Source organism: Aegilops tauschii, chromosome 1 (genome assembly GCF_002575655.3).
Source record: "Aegilops tauschii subsp. strangulata cultivar AL8/78 chromosome 1, Aet v6.0, whole genome shotgun sequence".
Classification (NCBI taxonomy): domain Eukaryota; kingdom Viridiplantae; phylum Streptophyta; class Magnoliopsida; order Poales; family Poaceae; genus Aegilops; species Aegilops tauschii.
This window is the reverse complement of record NC_053035.3, coordinates 402,660,932-402,682,633: the sequence shown is the minus strand read 5'-3', so window position 1 is coordinate 402,682,633 and position 21,702 is coordinate 402,660,932.

The window sequence follows — 21,702 nt, the reverse complement described above, 5'->3', positions numbered from 1 at the left end:
CGTTCGTGAACACTCGATTCTCACAGTTGCTGCCAGCCATCTACAAAAGTAGGCAAAAATTCTGAGTAGTCATGTCATAAATTTATGATGACCAACAGAAAATAGCTACAATTGCAAAATGCTGAAAAAGCACAAAAGACGCTAATAACCGATTAGCGATCGCACCTAGTGGCTTCCTACAGTCAGCCTGGCTCTGATACCAAGCTTGTCACGACCGGTTTTTCAATAAAATAATTATTGAGAGACCAATCCCTTTTACGGACCAGTAAGGAAGAATTCCTTCTCACTGGTAGACAATATCTTGGTCATAGAAGAAAAATACCAGGAGTACTAAATATAATACAAGGTTGAGCGGAGACTGCCCAACAATTTATTACATGCACGCCGATAAAACAAGACGGCGGATAGGGTGGCATACTACTAACTCACGATAATAAAGGTGGTGGAAATATCACCGCGAAGCGAGTGATATGACTCCTGAAGACTACAGCTCTTCGAGCGTCGGAGTGAGGCTCGAGGAGACATATTGCGGGTGGCGGAAGCGTATATAATACAAGTGACCAATATCCGGGAGCGTGCAGGACTGACTGGGACTCCTCTAGGCATCGGACACGCTATCAAACTCTTCATCCAAGAGATCGCCTTCGTCAAAATCTGGCCAAATCAACAAGCCAGGTGAGTACTATGAAAGTACTCGCAAGACAGTTCGGACATAAGATATAACAAATGTAAACATGAAGCGTATGAACAAATTAACCAGTGCATTCAGACATAGAGATAATAAATACTGGGGTGCCAAACGAGGGTCTGAATGACTCCTCGAGAGGGAACTGCAAGAATAGTAATACTGGTGCCAAGCGAGGGTCTGAATGACTCCTCGAGCGGAAACTGCAATAATAGTAGTACTGGTGCCAAACGAGGGTCTGAATGACTCCTCGAGCGGAAACTGCAATAATAGTAGTACTGGTGCCAAACGAGGGTCTGAATGACTCCTCGAGCGGAAACTGCAATAATAGTAGTACTGGTGCCAAACGAGGGTCTGAATGACTCCTCGAGCGGAAGCTGCAAGAATAATAATGCCACAGTCGGGCGTCTAGGCGACACCACATAAAGGGCTTATAACAGAAAATAAAGGCCGTGCATGCCACAGTCAGACGTCTGCGCGACGTCACATAAAGGGCTTATATTGTAGCTCAATAATCCAATAGTTCGGGAACATAAATTATCACAAGTACGAGACAAATATAAAGTTAGTCCATCCACAGGAATAATAATTAAACTGGATTTACCACTTGAGCTTGTTCACCGGGGACAAATTTTCCACGCGGATAGATATGGATATACTGATTACACTACTTGATCATGGATACGATGACTTGGAAGGAATTGACTCTGCAGAGTTTGTACTTAACCACAGCCAACGGATTTCAGTAGTCACACGGAGTAGTTCCGTTTACGGTGTTTTAGAAGAAACACGTCTAACCAGTACACACCCAATTCAACATTCCGAAGCCAGGGATCACCCTCGGCAACGTTCAAGAATAACCTTGAGACGGGGAGGCTACAACCTCGCGTAGCATGGGATCAAATTTCTATACGCGCGCTCTAAGGGGGTGCCCCCCCTCTCGGTCCCAACCGGAAACACCCATGCCCCCTGACCGGATGACTGGCTTTAATCCTGGGCCAAGGTACCATCATCCCGGCCTCTCTGTTTGGTGTGTACACGGAAAGAGGTTACCAACTTACTAAACCGCATCCTGGCAAATGAAACATGTGGTAGCACGGAAGGGGGAAAGGACGATAACGTGACTCCGTCCATGTTAACGTCGGAATTCGTCGGAGGACGCACGGCTGGTATGCTACAACAGTACCACCTTGCTGCCCTTCATGTCACCACATGATTAGGCCATCTCTCATCAGAGATCATCGCAACTTTGGAACATGCGGGTAGTTGCCTCACAAGCAACGAGGTATTCACCGACACTCATATGCCACACACAACTTTCACACAAACATGTAAAATACCTGTCATATCAAATGTTCAAAACATGCTTGCCTGGTTCGGAGAAGTCGGAGTCTAGCTCGGCGAAGGTCGCGGCTCCGTCACCTCTTCCGGAACCTACGGCAATAACGAGAACGGGCACTAACGTGAAAACCAACGCGTGCACAGAAACTTTTCCAAAAAATTTCCAAATAAATCCCATAAAACACTAGACAAAATTTTAAGACTGTCAGAAAAAGAATCACTCAAAAATCCCTTTTAAATAAAAAGTTATAAAGGTTTCTGTCCAGGGACTTATCTGTAATGAAACAGAAAAGTTCCAGGGACAAGCTTGTGAAGTATGCTACTTGATGTTTGCTGATTCCTGAGTCTTGGTGATTTTTGCTAAGTCTGTGACTGTTACTTTGTGATGCCATGTTGATTTGAAGCTACCATATTTTCCATCCATAATCTGGAGATGCCTAGTTGACATATTTTGATGTCCATGTTATGCTCTATCATGCCATTCCATTTGATGCCTCATATATATCTTGTAGCATATGTTTTCATTGCCATGAACATGCCTAAATGATGTTCCAGTTTTCTGTTAACTTCGTGATGCCATGTTGTGAGCTTGTTATTGATTAATCTATGCCTCTTTTGGAGATTCTCCAATTACATGATTTGAAGTATGCTATAATTATTTTGTCCACATGCCAAGTTTGTTAATTTTTGACATCACATGACCTCTGTTCCAAGCTTGGAAACATGCAATGTTGTTGTTGCTGTTTTACACTTGCTGAAATTGTTATAACATTCAAACTTGTCTTGATGGTTCCCACTAGTACTTAAGCCTTATTATCGAGGGTGTCGTGCGACATATGCCAAAGGATGTCTTATCATGGTGGGGGATAGTAAGATGTCGTCGGTGCCAGGAAAAGGGATGAGGTGTAGACACGTACGCCGACGAACTTTACCCAGGTTCGGGGCTCTCCTACGAGATAACACCCCTAGTCCTGCACTGCGGGGTTTCCGCATGATCACTCAAGCAACAATAGAGGCTACAAGTTTGCTCCTTGAGCTGTTTCTCTAGAGGGGGAAGAAGAACAAGGCTATCCCTAGCTCCCTCTTTCTCTATGGGTGTATGTGTGTGGACTAAGGTCTGAACCCTTTGCATGGGCACCCTGGGGGTTTATATAGGCCTAACCCCAGGGGTACAACGGTATTCTGGCCGGGTGTAGGGCCCGGCTGTCAGTGTCTATGGACACCGGCTTTTCCGCCGACCACTGGGGCCTACCGCCTGGTGGGTCCCGCCGGCTGCTTGTACTTCGCCGACAGGCCGTGCCCGCCGTTTGCGGGTCCTGGAGGGTGAGGGAGTGCGGGATTAGGGGGTCCTCGGACGGCCGGACTATATACTTTAGCCGGACTGTTGGACTATGAAGATACAAGATTGAAGACTTCGTCCCGTGTCCGGATGGGACTCTCCTTGGCGTGGAAGGCAAGCTTGGCAATACGGATATGTAGATCTCCTCCCTTGTAACCGACTCTGTGTAACCCTAGCCCCCTCCGGTGTCTATATAAACCGGAGGGTTTAGTCCATAGGACAACAACAATCATACCATAGGCTAGCTTCTAGGGTTTAGCCTCTACGATCTCGTGGTAGATCAACTCTCGTAATACTCACATCATCCAGATCAATCAAGCAGGAAGTAGGGTATTACCTCCATCGAGAGGGCCCGAACCTGGGTAAACATCGTGTCCCCCGCCTCCTGTTACCATCCGCCTTAGACGCACAATTCGGGACCCCCTACCCGAGATCCGCTGGTTTTGACACCGACATTGGTGCTTTCATTGAGAGTTAAACTGTGCCGTCACCGTAAGGCCTGATAGCTCCTTCGATCATCGGCAACGATGCGATCTAGGGTGAGGTTTTCCTCCCCGGACAGATCTTCGTATTCGGCGGCTTCGTACTGCGGGCCACCTTGCTTGGCCATCTGGAGCAGATCGAGAGCTACGCCCCTGGCCATCAGGTCAGGTTCAGAAACTTGAATTATACTGCCGACATCCGCAGAGACTTGATCTTCGACGGATTTGAGCCCATGTCAGGTGCGCCACACAATCACGACGAGCATGACTTCACTCTGCCGTCGGATAGTGTTCAGGAGATCACACCTGCAACTACTCTGGCACTCAATCCGGAACAAATTGCGTCATCTGAGGACGGGTGGATAGACCCCGCCACGGAGGCCGTGATAGAGCCGAATATTGACTTTACCTCCTACAAGAGCCGTGTTGCCGAACCGTTGGATTCGTCCCCGGCCACGGGCTCCGAGCCGCTTGCGTCCGTGCCTATCGAATCCGATTGGGCACCGATCATGGAGTTTACCTCTGCGGATATCTTTCAGCACTCGCCTTTTGGCGATGTGCTAAATTCATTAAGGTCTCTCACCTTGTCAGGAGAACCTTGGCCGAACTATGTCCGGCTAGAATGGGATGCGGACGGCGAAGAAATTTGCTCCCCACCCACCACCCACTTAGTAGCCACTGTCGATGATTTAACCGACATGCTCGACTTCGACTCCGGAGACATCGACGGTATGGACGACGATGCAGGAGACCAACAGGAACTACCACCCACAGGGCGCTGGACAGCCACCTCATCACACGATATATATATGGTGGATACACCCAAAGAAAACAATGACGAGGAACGGAAGGATGCAGCCAAGGATAGCTACCTCGAGAAGCAACCAAAGCGACGGCGTAGGCGCCGCTCCAAATCCCGCCTCGGCAAAAACAGCGATAACAGCGCAAGAAAAAATAACACCCCGGTCGACTCCGGGGGAGAAAACGACCATATTGACCCAGCGATAGAGCAGGATCAACCAGCAAACGGCAAACATAGTACGGAGCCGCTGTCCAATCACGTCGACGCCGAGGATAAAGCTCATCAAGCTCTCTCCGAAGAGGAAAACAGTCCGGACGACGACGCACACAGGAACGTGGAACAGGAGAACCTCCGTAGAAGGCTTATTGCCACCGCAAGGAGTCTGAAGAAGCAAAAGCAAAGGCTTAAGGCCGCACAGAATATGCTCAACAGCAGATGGAACAAAGTGCTCGACACTGAAGAAAAGTATGGTGGTAGTTGCCATACAAAGAGCTAGCCAAAGCGCAAGTTGTTGCCTGAGTTCGATGATGAGGCCGTAGAGCCTACACAGCCGAAGAATAAAACGGCCGATTAGCCAGATCGACCACCTCATGGCCGCGATAGGGCGGCTAACAAGGCCGCACATAAGTCAACACATGATTTACGTGGGGACTTGCGCCAAAAATCCGGTATGACCAGGTCCATCTATGGATCTAGGAAGCGCGCTCCGGCACAAAATCAAAACCGAAAAACTACAACCATCCGAACAACACAATACATCCAAATACAGGGTGCCGCACACCGCCTATGCTTCACCGATGAGGTACTGGATCATGAATTTCTAGAGGGATTCAAGCCCGTGAACATAGAGGCGTACGACGGAACGACAGACCCCGAGGTCTGGATTGAGGACTTCATCCTCCATATCCATATGGCTCGCGGAGACGATCTCCACGCCATTAAATACTTGCCCCTCAAGTTGAAAGGACCAGCTCGGCACTGGTTGAAGAGCCTCCCCGAAAATTCAATTGGAAGTTGGGAGGAGCTTGTGGATGCTTTTAGGGCTAATTTACAAGGGACATATGTCCGACCTCCGGACGCAGACGATTTAAGTCATATAATTCAACAGCCCGGAGAGTCAGCCCGAAAACTTTGGAACAAATTTCTCACTAAGAAGAAACAAATCGTCGACTGCCCGGACGCCGAAGCCTTAGCAGCTTTCAAACACAGTGTTCGCGACGAATGGCTCGCTGGACCCCTCGGCCAAGAAAAACCAAGGACAATGGCAGCCCTAACAAGCCTCATGACCCGCTTTTGCGCGGGCGAAGATAGCTGGTTGGCCCGTAGTAGCACGAGCGACCCAGGAACATCTGAAGTCAGGGATGGTAATGGAAAACCACGACGCAGTAAAAGCAAGCGTCGAAATAATGAGGACAACCCAGACAACACGGCGATAAACGCCGGATTCAGGGGCTCTCGACCCGGTCAACGGAAAAAGCCTTTCAAAGGTAACAGAGACGGACCGTCCAGCCTCAACAAGATTCTACACAAATTATGTCAGATTCACGGGACCTCCGATAAACTGCAAATCACACCCACAGAAAATGCTGGGTCTTCAAGCAGGCCGGCAAGCTAAACGCCGAACACAAGGGGAGGGAGACACCAAGTGAAGACAAGGATGAGCCTCGTCAGCCAAGCACTGGGGGACAGAAAAAATTCCCACCAGAGGTCAAAACAGTAAACATGATTCACGTAACAGAAACAAGGAGCGAACATGCACTCCGAGACACATGTGCCGTAGAGCCCATCACCCCTAAGTTCAACCCTTGGTCGGCCTGCCCAATCTCCTTTGATCGCAGGGATCAGCTGACAAGTATCCGGCACGGAGGATTGGCTGCCTTGGTACTAGACCCAATTATCGACGGATACCATCTCACCCAAGTCCTCATGGACGGCGGCAGTAGTCTTAATCTGATATATGAGGACACAGTCCGCAAAATGGGGATAGACCCGACAAGAATTAGCCCAAGTAATACTACCTTTAAAGGAGTAATACTAGGGTCAGAGGCCCAATGTACGGGCTCTCTAGTATTAGAGGTTGTATTCGGTTCTCCTGACAACTTCCGAAGTGAAAAATTAACTTCGACATCGCTCCATTCCGAAGCGGCTATCAAGCACTACTCGGAAGAACGGCTTTCACTCGTTTTAAGGCAGTACCGCATTACACTTCTCTTAAGCTTAAGATGCCCGGTCTCCACGGCATCATCACAGTTAGCAGAAATATTGAGCGTTCCTTACGCACGGAAGAACGTGTGGCGGCTTTAACAGCCGAACACTAAACGACCTCTCCAACCAGAATAAATGATCGGTCGTCAAGACCGCGGACACGGCTAGACGAGTCCAGTGCATCACTAGCTGTAATAGCTTACATAAACCTGCGATTGGCTTGATGGTTATACTCCCATAGGCGGTACCAGGGGCTTCCCGCATGTAAAAAGGACTACAGTTCGGCTACCCCTTATTTATCTTGAATTTTAACGGTTTATTGAGAATAACCAATTTTTCGCACGACAACTTTCACCTATGTTTTTCTCTTTTACAGATGATAATCGTGCTACAACCTTCCAGGATATGGCACAACGGAGACACAAGCGCAGACGTGCAGGAGGGCGCCGCTCAAAGGTTTCTTTTTAGATTAAGACCCTGTGTAAACCTTCTTTACTGTCTCTTGTTGCTTCACATCCTCCGGATACTCAATATAACCGAGAGGGATGCTGACGTTATTGGCATTTCACCATGTTAGAATAATGCACGTACCTGGACACTCGGGGTTCATTATCAAGGGCATTACTCAGCCCGGTATATGTTGTAAAGACCAAATACCTTAGGGAGTGTTTGGCGTCGCGAGTTTGGCCTTATATGCATCAGCTCCGAGTCATGTCTTTGGTCAAATGTTGGGTTTGCCCAGCTCCCGCGTTTTGCTACCTTACGTTCCGCTCTATCGGCTAAGGTGGCACCGGGAGAACTACTGTGATTCTGCCCTGGTTCATCCGGATGAGCACCTCAGTAGAGAAAGCCGAAAACTAACTGTCATGATAAAGCGCGATACTGGTCAACCACTCGATGACTTAGCAGAATCTTCGGGATTCCCCGGCATTAACGAAGGGCCAGTTTTCCCGGTCATGTACGTATGCGCCCCATGCTCGGACGAGCGCGGAAATACCAGGGGCTATATAGTAGCCCCACTGTCAAACTCCTATGGTTAAGTGAAAGTGTTAAAGCAATATAGTCCGATTGCCTCGTTCGCCGCGCTACCACCTCCATAATGGACAAAGACGTTGGATCAAGTGTGAGGACGCGCTTTTGCGAACACCCCCGCATTATATGCATGGGGGCTGAAGCCGACGACTGCAAACTTTCAGGAGATATATATATATATATAAACGACCGCACAGGAGGCATAATAATACTTTCTGGCAAAAGTATAAACACAACCTTTATAATTCAAATAACATTGTTCTTACAACGGGGATACTTGTCACTAGAACATAATATTCTTCGAGCACTGAGCCTCTATTAAACGAGCGCCTTCGAGGACTTCTTCAAAGTAGTGCTTGGCCCATACTCGGCCTACGGCCGAACTCTGGTTTGCAATAGTGGTGGCCTCCATCTCTGCCCAGTATGTCTAGACACGGGCAAGAGCCATCCGCACCCTCTATGCACGCCGACCTCTTCATAGCGTCGATATGCGGCACAACACCAAGGAATCATTGCACTAAGCCAAAATAACTATTCGGCCGTAGTCCTTCCGGCCAAAGATGATCCACAACAGACATCATGGCAAGCCCGGACAACTTATGGAGCTCGGCCCACTCGGCCATTCGCTCCATTAACAGCAGCGGACGCACCGGAACATTGAACTGTGACCAGAACAGCTTTTCCACTTCATGATCTTTTTTATCATTGAAAAACTCGGCCGCATCAGCAGCACTCGCTGCCAAACCCACGTATGCGTCTGCAGAACTCCATAATTGATCAAGAGGGGCATACTTAGGATCTCCGAACTTCGTCCGCAACAAAAACGGCTTCCCAGCCGCGATATCTCCGGCTTGACGTAGCTCCTCCTTCGCCGCTCTGATTTTAGAGCGGGCTTCCTTGGCTGCTACCATGGCCTTTTCAAGAAGCTCGTAACGGTCGGCGGCATCTTTCAACTCAACAGCCATCTTGGCTATTTTATCTTTACTTCGGGAATGCGCAGCCTGTTCGGCTATCAGCTCTTCGACCACCTTTAGAGCAGCCGCATCACTCTTCCTGGCTTGTTCCTTGGCTCGAGAAAGTTCCGCCCGAAGGGTCTCCACGGCGGCAGCTCCATCTGCAGTCACAACATATTAAAAGATACTAGCATCATGCTCCTCATAATATGTGTTGATCACCGGAGAAAATACATACCCTATGCCTCGTCAAGCCGCTTGTTTACAAGCACGATGTCCGCATCTGCCGCATCAAGTTGCCGCTTCAGATCGGCAAACTCACCAGTCCGGCTAGCCACCGAACCTTCAGCCACCTGCACATGAAGGCGGCATGATTATTACCTGGGACTATGATCATCTGTTTGCCGCCATTTTGACAGCAACCAGAGTCTCAGGGGCTACTATCTGCATAGGGCGCATCTAGCGTGGGCAGTACCGTCAAAAATGTATACTACTTTGCGTACCTCAAAGCATCTCAGCAGGCTCATAAAATCTTCGTGCAACCCGCTTTCGGCGGATGAAATCCTCTCAACCACCGTACCCATTAGCATATGATGCGCTTCTGAGATAGCCGCTTGCTCCAGAAGATTCATCAGTGCGTCTGGTCGCGCACCGGACAGTCCCGGCCTCTTTCTGTTGCTCTCCTTAGGAGCCGAATACTCCAGACTTCGGGTGGCCAAAGGGTTACCCTCTGGCCTTGGCGGAACATGAGAAATCCTCCGTGACGACACCTCAGGGTCGCCCGCCCCATGAGGCGGGGAGGCATGGGGAGGTGTTTCGCTCTCCATCATCTCCAGAAGAAGATCCCCCGAAGATGAACTCTGTCGAGAAGGGCTACGATCCGAACTACAAGACATACACTTCGGTTATTGTCCTCGGAAATAAAGCAGGATATGTTTACTATGGAGTACTTGTGTTTACTTACAGCTCGGTGGAGGGCTGATCCCCTTGCAGGCACTATGCGGTAAGGATACCCTTCGGGGCAGGACGCTCTGGTGAAGATTTCTTCCCTCGTTTGGAAACCATTGTTTCCAAGTCTTCAGAGGTGGTCCTCTTCCTTCCCTGGGAGAGGGAATTTTAGATTCTTCTCCCCGGTTATCCTCCTTCGCGGAGGCGCTAATTCCCCCGGTTTGGATGAATAATGAGTGAGGCCCGCTTTCAGCCTCTTTATTCCCCCCTTTATCTTCCCCTGAGGGCGCTTGATAAGGCGCGAGCTCAAGCATTCTGGCCAGTACTGGATCTGCTGAGCCTTCGGGAAGGGGGGCCGAACAACTGATCATCTTCGCCTTTTTACCCAGTCCTGGTCAAAGAGCGACTTTTCAAAATGATGTTGTGATAAATAAAGAGACAGCATGTTCGGCCGAAGAACTACTTACTTGGGTATCTAGACGATTGCAGCTCAGACCCGCATCCTCGGTGGTGTCCAGACACTTTATTTCTGATCCGAAGAACAATCTGTACATCTCTTCGAGCGTCATGCCGAGGAAGTGCTGAATAGCTCGCGGTCCTTCCGGGTTGAACTCCCACATACGGAGAGGTCGACGTTTGCAAGGCGGGACTCGACGAACTAGCATGACTTGCCTTACCGTGACCAGGCTGACATCTCTCTCGAGGAGATCTCGGATGCGACTGTGCAATATCGGCACATCATTTACTGACCCCCAGTCCAGCCCCTTGTTGATCCATGACATCAGTTGTGGCGGGGGGCCCGAGCGGAAGGCAGGGGCGGCCACCCACTTAGTACCGCGGGGAGCTGTGATGTAAAACCACCCCCGTTGCCATAAGCTGGATACCTCTGGGAAGGAACCCTTTGGCCATGGAACATTGGCGCCTTTGCTTATTACGGCACCTACGCATTCTACGTGTCGCCCATTAATCATCTTCGGCTCCACATTAAAGGTCTTGAGCCATAAGACGAAGTGCGGGGTGACGTGGAGGAAGGCCTCACACACAACGATGAACGACGAGATGTGAAGGATGGAATCCGGGGCCAGGTCATGGAAATCCAGCCCGTAATAGAACATGAGGCCCCTAACAAAGGGACCTAGACTAAGGCCTAGCCCTCGGAGGAAGTGGGAGACGAATACGACGCTCTCGTCGGGTTCGGGAGTGGGAATGACCTGCCCTCGAGCAGGTAGCCTGTGTGAGATTTCGGAGGTCAGATACCTAGCTCCTCTTAGGTTCTTGATGTCCTCCTCTGTGACAGAGGAGGGCATCCACCGACCTTGAAGGTTGGATCCGGACATGATTGAAGGTCCGAAGCGCCTAGCCTGAGCCTTGGGTGTTGGAACTCAAGGTGGGGGAAGGGTTCGATTGAGTGCGAGAAGAAAAGGACAGGCCTTGGCCTCTTTATAAAGAGGGTGAATATCAAGCGTCCTCCGCGTGGCCCTTTGGAACTTGCCTAAAATCGAGGAGTCATACCAACGGGCACGATTGGGTTACCCATACCCGTATTGATGAGAATCCCGTAATAAGGGGAACACGATGTCTGTGTCGACAAGACGTGCCAATAAAACTGCCTCGTGAAAGGTGCAGTGGCAGGCTGGTTGAGAAAAACGGTTCGAATAATGACTATGCTGTGGTGTGATGTCACGTTATGAAAAGTTGTCAGCGGATTAGATTTGTGGAAATAGTATTCTCTCTACAGTGGTGTGTGGAATTTGTTTTGCAGAGCCGAACACTATCCTTGTGTTCAAAATCTTCTATGGAGTATTCGGAGGAAGAACCCGCCTTGCAATGCCGAAGACAATCTGCGCGCCGGACTCATCGTCATTGAAGCCTGGTTCAGGGGCTACTGAGGGAGTCCGGGATTAGTGTTCCTCGGACGGCCGGAGTATATACTTTAGCCGGACTGTTGGACTATGAAGATACAAGATTGAAGACTTCGTCCCGTGTCCGGATGGGACTCTCCTTGGCGTGGAATGCAAGCTTGGCAATATGGATATGTAGATCTCCTCCCTTGTAATCGACTCTGTGTAACCCTAGCCCCCTCCGGTGTCTATATGAACCGGAGGGTTTAGTCCGTAGGACATCAACAATCATACCATAGGCTAGCTTCTAGGGTTTAGCCTCTATGATATCGTGGTAGATCAACTCGTGTAATACTCATATGATCAAGATCAATCAAGCAGGAAGTAGTGTATTACCTCCATCGAGAGGGCCCAAACCTGGGTAAACATCGTGTCCCCCGCCTCCTGTTACCATCCGCCTTAGACGCACAGTTCGGGAACCCCTACCTGAGATCTGCCGGTTTTGACACCGACAGCGGGCGCTCACTATAGCCATTCCCCATCTCTTCTGGTTAATGGCGCACGGACTTTGAGGGAGGGGGAGAGCCGCCTGCTGGGAGTTTGCACTACAAAAAAATACACTTCCGTGATGATACGTGTTTGTCACAGTAGGTCACGTTTTTTGTCATGCATGTACATCGATGACGATTTTATGACAGAATCAAGATAGTCATACCTGTGCTGTCGTAGAAGTGTTCCGTGACATTACCAAAATTATCATCACGGAAGTGTCCACTTCCATGACGATAAATCGCGCGTCACAGAAGTGCTTTCATCAAGGGTGACCGATACGTGGCATCCACCGTAAGGGAACACCGTTAAGCTATCGGGTCGGGTTTTGGATCCGACCCGTTAACAACCCCGACCAATGGGAAATTTCCACGTGTAAAATTCTTATTGGCCGGACGAAACACGTGTCAGCTCGTCAGTGGGTCAGATAGGCGCCTATGATATGTCGACACGTGCCACGGCCCACCACTGGCCCATTTACCTTACAAAGCCGGCCCGTTTGACTTGGTCAAAAGTTAACGGGCTGGCCCATGAAAAGCCTGTTAACAATATCTTTGCAAATAGCCCATTTTACGGCCCGTTAGGCCCTAAAGGAAATCGGCCCAACAACGTCATGTGGGCTGTCGAATGTAACACCAGCCCATTTCACTTTCGGCCCATGTATGGCCCACGACGTCTTTCGGCCCATATGAGGCCTTCATATCTTTCAGCCCTTTACAGGCCCACGGTGAATCTAGCCCATAATGAACAGTAATTTTCTTTATACCCGTTAATGGCCCGTGATTTACATGGGCCGTTTCCAGCCCGTGTTAGCTTTCGGCCTATGGACGGCCCATACGTTCTTGGGCTCCTTTTCGGCCCTCGATTACTTCCGACCCGTTACTGGCCTGTTCCCCTAATGGGCCAAATTCGGCCCATGGCAAGAGTCGGCCCGTTACTTGCCTGTTCCCCTAATGGGCCAAATTCGGCCCATGGCAAGAGTCGGCCCGTTACTGGCATGTTACCCTAATGGGCCAAATTCAGCCCATGGCAAGAGTCGACCCGTTTCTGGCCTGTTAACCCGTTGCGCCGTTTCCAGCCCATCCTATATTCTGGCCCATTAACGACCCGTTATGCCTGTGACAGAATTAAGCCTTTGCTGTCCTACGGCCTATCAACGGCCTGTTACTGTGCTGGGCCGATACCAATTACGCCCGATTACGACCCATGTAGACCCATTTATCCGACGGCCCGAGGCCCACCGATTAGAGGCCCATTTATCGACGGCCCGTAGGACACCCATGGATCCTACGGCCCGTAGATGGCCCATGGTAGTTGCGGCCACTAGGAAACCAGGGAAAAAGAAGACTAGGAAATAAATAAGGCCGAAACTAACACTAGGCTATTAAGGCGATTGCACAAATTACATCCACTCGGCATCAAAGATCGCCACTAGTGCAAATATAGGGAACACCCTACACTATACAAAAATGGCTTGCTATTTTCTTCAGCCAATGGCTGCACGTTAAGAATAAACTTTGTATCGCACCAAAACAAAGTACAACTATATAACAAAAGGCAGGTTGGCATAAAACTTAACACTCTAGCAGATAAATGCACCACCAGAAGTTCAGAAGCTCACTTATTTGACCTGACTGTTACGTTTTCATGCTGTATTGTCCGATGGAGCACCATAACCCTTGCCTTCATTTCCCCTAGGCTCCTGAACAACATAGCAAATGTCTAATAGTCTTGTTTCAAAACCATGCATATCTTGACAACATTGAGCAATGTTTCTCCTTGTTTCACAAAGGGTCTCTGTTAGGGAATGGACTTGTGCCTGGAGCGCAGATACAACATTGCTTTGAGCTTGCATATCTTGATCATGAGCCAGTTTGGACGATATTGCCTTAACAATCAACCCAGTATTACGCAGGAACGTGCTTTTGGCACTGTTAGTGGACAGGTACTGACCCACTCCAGCAAGAGCTGACATTGCGGTTATAGTTGCCTCGCCACCTACAGAAGGTGGCGGTTCCACCATTTTTTCCATAGCTCGCTGAAAAGTTGAGGTTTTACATTAGTAGTACCAGAACAGAAGATATTAAGGAGGCACCAAAACTAAACAAAATAGCTTTGGTCTATATACAGAACTTATTCTGGTGAACCATGTAAAATATTAGTTGTATTTTATTGCAAAGTACATAATAAAACCAGGTTCCAAACATATGACCATGTACCATCGCTAATGTATTGTCTATTTCTTCACATTGTATTGAGGGCTAAGGATAAAGAGACGAAGTCTATAATACGGTAAGCATAGTATGACATCATTCATATCACAAAACAAGTGAGAACAGACAAGCAGGCAATTGTAACATTGTGTGGGCAAGTCCAGCACGGAACTAGATTACGGGTCAAGATCAAAGGAACATCACTCCTCTCTTTTAAACCTCGTAAGGTGCAATGATACGCTAAGACAATTGTGTATAAAATTGAAAAGAGTAATATATATTGGCTGCAAACCATGCAGTTCAAGGCACAAGTCAGAGTAAGTAGTAGCTAAAAGGAATGAGGATTAAGCACTTACAACAGCGGTTTTTGACTGGTGTAGTCTTGCCCTTCTTCTTGCCGGTGTGACAGTCCTTGAAGATTTCCACAGCATTTGGTTCAAGTACTTTTTGGTCCTTGCGGGCTTTCCTCTGCATTTCGAACAAGTCAATATAGATCTGATAATATGGTACAGCGAAAAGAGTGAAACAGCAGCTAATTACAAGAGCCTCGCAATGTGTAATATAGCTACGAGATCCTGTTGTCTGTCGGAATTTCACTTTCGTACAAGAAGATAGATTTGTGTGGCACATGCGTAAATAGGACTTCAACATGTGATCTGATCACATATATATAATGTACCTGATACTTCGGATCAGACCAGTGTTTAACAAGGCCCCTGCAGTCTTCATCCGATATATTTTCCACTGGAGATGTTTGGGAAAGTTCACTGTTAGCCTTGCCTTCAAAGTGAGTTTTCCTCAAGTTATACCGATATTGTTGCAGAGCAGACTTGAAAACATGGGTGCAAGCTTGTCTGGTTGCATCATCTTAGCTATCCAACTTGAACCTCATCTGTTGAAAATTATGGGAGTCTCATTATCAGCAACCTAGAAAGTATGGGATAGAGCAAGACGATATTACTAGTTTCCATACATAACCATACTTACAGATAAATGGTCGAGGAAGGTGTTGAACTGAGTTTCGTCTTTGTCATTCCTCTACTGAATCCATGTTGGGAGGATACCTACATGACACCTAACGGCAACCGCTGCCTCTGATACTAACTTCGCTGACTCTGTAGCATCACGTGGCCTTTTTAAACCTGCCTCAAAACGGATCTCCATTCTTCCTCCTCTAGATTTAGTTAACCTATCGAGCATTATCCCTGATGTTTGTTTCCGCTTGCGCCTAGGTGCTAGTCCAACAACGAACATAGGAAGTGTTAGTGTACATCAAACTGTGAGACTACATATAAAGAAGCATGCAACTGTAACTTGACTCCAGCAACTACCTTCTTGCTGTTGAAGCTCACAAGGTTCATCTGATATTGCCAACTCGTCTTGTGTCAAGAGTGCTTGGGAAGTAGTGTCAGGTGGCAAGGGAGCTTGGGAACGTGCTGCTAGCTAAGTTGACGCATGAGTAAGTCGTGCAGCTGGTAGTACTGTGGTAGGTGTTGCAAGAACTAGGGCTGTCTCTACTTGTTTGGTGGCAGCTATTTGTTTCCGTTTGGCTTTTTTTGCAACTCGTGTAGCATGGGATGTCGTGTTTGTAGAATTTTCCGCTGGACTTTGACCTTCTATTGCACCATCAGTACCAGCAGAATCTGCAGGATTCATCCGCTTCTCATTCCCTGGCATTCTGTGTTTCTTCCTCTTTCCATTTGGCTTTTTAGTTGGCTTGCAGGTGATGCCTATATCTTTGTTGGGCTTGTCACTGGCTCGGCCAGTGCCCTGACTAGCTATTTGTCTTCTAGTGCTCACGGGATGGTGGTCATGTAAAAAATATCTTTCCTTATCTTACCGACTTCGGCCTTTCGAATACAAGCTAGACACCATATGGAACATGCAACCACATATGACACCACGAAGTTAAAGCAAGCACCTGGGATGGTGGTTCATTGCGAGCGAGGTCATCAACTCCAGAGCTACGTTTACCGTCTCCATCTGCTGACACTGCACCCTTTATAGTGCTGTAACGTGTCTTGCCTACCCGCATACGAAGCTGGAGCGACTTCTCTCTTTTCTTTTTGGCTTCTCTCATGGCAGCAGTCTGAAATACCCTTGCATAAAAACACAATAGTGAGAGTAAGGGTGAAGTGTGTGCAGAACTAGTGCACTGTAAAAGTAGCAGATAGCAGGTGGCTGAAAAATAAATGACAGGAGACATATGATAGTTGTACAACATTGCATGCCAAACAAAATTAGATTCTACTCCGTATGATTTTGTAATATATGAGCACAGGAAATGCAGGTACTCCTACAGCACACCACCACATGTGGTCATATCAAAGATAACAGTCGACTGAAAATAAATAGGTCAGTCGATTTTTTTAATGAACCGTCCGATCTATAAGGAACGGGCAGATGGCCTTTGTCTACCTCCCCCCAGTCACTATTGACGATCTTTCTCGAACCTCCAGCGACCGCCGGCCCAGACCCCTGCCTCCGCCGCCCCGCCCTCCCATCGACCTCACACCACCACCGTGCTTGGCAGCGCCCCCAGGCCATCCCTTTAATCCTGGCCGACCTCCAGATCGGGCGCCAGTAGCTCTAGGCCGCACACGCCCCTAAGATAAACACCAAGGCGCTACTTCCCCGGCGTAATAGGCGTACTAGCGCCTGTTACGCCGGGGAATGCTTCCGTTAACTGGAAATCAACTCGCCAGAAATTGAAATTCAGGGGGGCGACGAACCTCTAGCTAAGGTGAAATAGTATATGAGGAGAAACCTTGTGCATCGTGAGTTACTAGGAAAATCTAGTATCAAGAAGAAGCGGTCAACTAGAGTCTTCTGTGGGATGAATACCGTGCAAGCAGAGACGTAATATTTGCACGAATAAGGGAAGAGGAGTACCTTTTTCGGTTGCCGGTGTGGTCACCTCCACATGTCACGCCGATCTTCTTCTTTTTACCGGGGAAATTGATGTTCTGGAGGATGCAGGCTTGGACGAACCCATGACCAAATTATTGACTCTGTTGCCATGGCCGTATGTCGGCGGAGGGGAAGCAGATCCGAGGCGGCGAAGGACAGTGTAGCAGGAATAGCTCCGGTGCGGTGGAGGGTGGCGAAGTTGGAGCAGCAGCGGTGAGGCTCAGAGCGTCGGTGCGCTGCTGCTCCATGTCCCGCTGGCGGCGCAAATCAGCGATACGCTGCTCCTCCGCCAAGCAGTCGCGTTCCAACAACTCCTCGATCTCCGCATTGCCATCTAAAGACCGATAGAATGCCTCCTCCCTCCGTCTGCCTTCCGGTGAAAAACCGAACACTAGTCCCGGCGGTGACCGCCTCCGACCTCGCCTATCGCGGACGGGCGGGGGCATGGCGGACGTGGCGAGAGCGAGGAAAAGTGGCGAGCGACGTCGGGCCGGTGGGGGCTTATGAGGATAGGGCGAGTTGGCTCACGGTGCTACCATAGAAGGCCGGGAAACAATACTTATATGCGGAAGGTAGTGTGACGGTCATCGGAATTCAATGCATAATTAAGCAGGCATGGCTTATCATGCCAGCTTGCCGTGGAAAACTAGAGAAACTGAAATTCTGACTGTGCCGTCCCGTCCCGTCCGTGTTGGGTCGCACGCCGGCATGACGGTCAAACGACCTGCAACGATAATGATTCCACAGATTTAAAAGGCCTGCAACGATTAAAGCGCATCTGGGGTCGGCTCGGTGGTTGCCTCCATATTCTTGGAGCTCTTTGTCTCGTGGGGATCAGCCTCCCGCGTCTGCTCCAATATCGGCAGATCTTTGCCTGGTTCTCCTTGGTCCATCATCAAACTGACGAATACTAGGAGACCACTGAAAGGAAAACACAATCGCAATGACAATGAAACAAAAAAGAGAGTGAGGATCGGTTACTGCTTTGCAAAAGTTCTTTTTTTTTCTCTAAACGAAAATATACCAACATCACGGATCCGCTTACCTTCCCTTCGTTCGGAGAGAAGAACAATGGCAGATGCGAGTGTTGCCTTTCTTGAAGATGGTGAGGGAGAAGGGGATTCAGTGAAGAGTGAAATGATGGTTGCTTCGTCCATCAAACTTAGACTGCGGGGAGGTGGGGTTTTGTGATACGACGGCTCGTTACTGCCGCGCTACGACTGGGGTGACTCTCCGCCTACTTACTGCCTTCTAATTTGGTGGATGGCATTTGGGCCCGCGCGCTGCATGGCCCGCATGTCGGTGAACAAAAGTATAACGGCATTCAGTAGAGGGAGACGTTTCAATGACCTAGGAGGAGCCAGAAGCGGTAGAGTGTCTCCACTTTACTAGTAGTAATTGTTTTTCTGGGTAGCTGTAGAGTGTCTCCACTGTACTAGTAGTAATTGTTTCTCTGGGCCCAAGACAAAACAGCCCATCCACACTAGTAAATAGTAAAATCAATTCAAAAGCCCATATATTTACTGAATGAGAGGCGCTACCCACACCCAGCACACCGCCCCCCCCAAAAAAAACCTGGGTGCTCTTCTTCCTCCTCGCTCCCACCCACCTCACGTCATCTCGCTCCACTCGTACCCCCAAATTCCTCACATCACTCCTACAGAAAACCCCAGCTCCCCTTCTTCCTCACTCCTACAGAAAACACCCAGCCCCCCTTCTTCTTCGCTCGCACTACAACTAGGCTCGTCATTCGTTACTCTGTGCAAATCCGTGATCGCGACGCGACGCCCTCGAGGAAAATGGAGTCGGCTGATCCCAGCGCCAAGAAGATGAGGCTCCCGCCAGCAGCGACGCCTGTTGAAGATCCCGCACCCGGCAGCGCGGGGAGAAGCGGCGACCCCGCCCCTACCGGATCCCAGGAACCCGTAGAATCTCGGGTGGACCGCATCAGCGATCTCCCGGACGCCGTCCTTGGGGAGATCATCTCGCTTCTCCCCACCAAGGATTGCTGCCGCACCTAAGTCCTCTCAATTCGGTGGCGCCCTCTATGGCGCACCGTGCCCCTTAATCTCGACTATCGTCAGCTATCTCTCTTCAATGAATTTGAAATCCCCAGAGGCATCATCTCCTCCCACCAGGGCTCTGTTCAAAGCCTCTGCATCCCGTCATGCTACCTGAGCAAGCATACCATGCCCTGCACGGTGGACGCCTGGCTGAAATCCCCTGAATTCATGGAACTACAGCTGCTTGAGTTCTACTATTCCCCTGGAAATCACATACCACATACCGAACGCCATGAACTTGTGCCCTCAGCACCGATGTCCATCTCGCGGTTTTCGTCCTCTCTCCACACCGCCACCTTTGCGCTATGATACCTACCAGACAATCTGGTACTAAACCTTCGACTCCCATTTCTCAAGAAACTTTCACTTGTGCGGGTTCGTATATCGGAGAGGCCTCATTGCACATCATCATCCACTCCAGTTGTCCTACGCTGGAGTGCTGGGTGCTTGTTTTCATAGTTAGAATCGGTTGTCTCCAAATAAAGTCGCCTAACCTTGTAAGAATTGGAATTTCTTTTGACGGAAGGCAGCTCATCATCCAAGATGCCCCGTCACTTCAAAGGTTGATCCTTGATTCTAGTTATTCACCGTTGCAAATAACCGTCCTCTCTGCGCCTAAACTGGAGACCTTGGGTGTAATACATGATCTCTGTGCTCATTTCAATATGGTGTTTGGCTCCACAGTTCTTCAGGTACTTTATATTATCATCTACACTTGTAACCATAAGCTGCATTTTAAATTTCTGCGCATAATTTATATATCATCTTGGAGTACACATTTTGTACTAATATTATGTTCTATGCTCAATGAAGAGTTTCTCCATGGATGGCCTATCAATGGTGCTGGATTCTGTCAAGATCTTATATATCCAAATGAATAGTTTTGGTCTGAACAAGATTATTGGCTTGCTGCAATGCTTTCCATGTCCGGAGAAGTTGTATATAAAGGTGATAATTTCACGCACATTGGAAGCCCGCATATAGTGTACTAGAATTAAACTGTTCAGCTGTTGCTCTTTCGACACTCTTCTTTTAGACCTTAACTGTTTTCAATCTTCATGTCTATTTAGGCAACAGGACGGGGTAAGAAAGTTATAACCAATCGGTGGATTCGTAAGCATCGGGATTTTCTCACTTCTCATGAGATTCGATTGAAGACAATAACGCTAGAACGATATGTAGCCAACTGTGCAAACACAAGATTTTTCACATTCTTCCTGCCGAATGCGAGGTTACTATTGTCCATCAGGCTTAAGTTTATCAGCAGCATGGTTTTGATGGATGGGTATGTCGAAGAGCAAAAAAAAGGAGTTTCAGGTGGGCAAAAGAGCTTCTGAACGTGCCGGGCTTCTATTTACAACATATTGTGGTCATAATCCAGTAAATTTTACGATCCAGGATGTTCATTCTATGGACCTGACCGATCCATTTGACTGTGAGTGTCGAAAACAGTGCTGGAGTTAGATGTTGTTGCCCTTTTCAATCTGGTTTTTTTGTAAACCTGACACTACTAGAAAAAGGCTTACTAGTGGCGCACCAGTTTTGCCTACTAATGGCGCACTACTGGTGCGCCACTAGCATCACGCCACTAGTAATTTTTACTAATGGCGCACCGCTGGTGCGCCATTAGTATCTGGTACTCTAATGGCGCACCAGGCAGTGCGCCATTAGTATAGGCCCCGGTGCACCATTAATATGCCTCCCAGTGGGCATGTGCTCTGCCATACTAATGGCGCACTGGTGGGCGATGCGCCATTAGTATCCTTTGGCATACTAATGGCGCACGTCTGGGTGATGCGCCATTAGTATGTATATTAGGGATTTTTTTTCTTTTCTGATATTTGCACAGATTACAAAATATATTATTGGACAGAATATAAACAGCACCACACAGCAACAGCAGATTCATCGAATACAATAGAACATTAGTCTCTGAATACAATTCATCATATTAGTCTCCGAAATCAAAAGACCGAACAAAGATAGAACATTACAAGTCTCGAGACCGCGATTAGCGAGTTTGTCGAAATTAATACTAATCCTAACAAGTCCTACTAATCATCATCATACAACTTCTACTCGTTATTAATAACAAGTCATACGATCATCATCCTGATAGTCATCGAACCAACCCTACTTAATTGTTCTTAGCACATGATCATCAGTATTAGGCAGGACCTAAAATACCCTATTTAAGGTAAAATAGCATAAAACAATATAGACCCTGACTCCCCATTGTGGAGAATGGAGATCATCCTATCTCCAATTCTTGCGCGGCACTTCCTTTTGCTTCCAAGAACCTCCTTATGACTGTCCATACATTTTTTCCATTCTCTGAT